This window comes from Penaeus monodon, chromosome 24, assembly GCF_015228065.2.
Source record: "Penaeus monodon isolate SGIC_2016 chromosome 24, NSTDA_Pmon_1, whole genome shotgun sequence".
In the NCBI taxonomy this organism is placed as follows: domain Eukaryota; kingdom Metazoa; phylum Arthropoda; class Malacostraca; order Decapoda; family Penaeidae; genus Penaeus; species Penaeus monodon.
Window position 1 is genome coordinate 21,043,910 of NC_051409.1, and position 424 is coordinate 21,044,333.

Consider the following 424-nt stretch of genomic DNA (forward strand, 5'->3'; position numbering starts at 1 on the left):
GCCCAAAGCTTTAAAAAAAAAATAAAGTCAGACAAATACTTCTCCAACATTTTTGAAGGGTATGTGCTGGCAAAGTCATCTGTTTTCTATACGCCAAAACGCCTCTCATCCCTCTATAGGACATGCTCAAAGTGCGTCAGCACCTCTGGTGATCAATGACTTTCCAAGGTAGCTGTGCAGCGAACCTCTGTAGCGTTTGTGGTTCTCCTCCAAGTTGGGGATGAGCGAGAACACGCAGAGTCACCAGGAGAAGTCATTATCCAGAGCCAATTGTATTCTGTAATATTTTGATAAGTTTTTTGAAAGTGCGTTATACTGAAAATGTGGATAAAACAAGGTAATGAAGCAACTTACCTTAGCATTGATTTCGGCTGACGGATTAGTAAGTCCTTTGCCTCTAACGAATATCAAAGTTTCCAGAAAC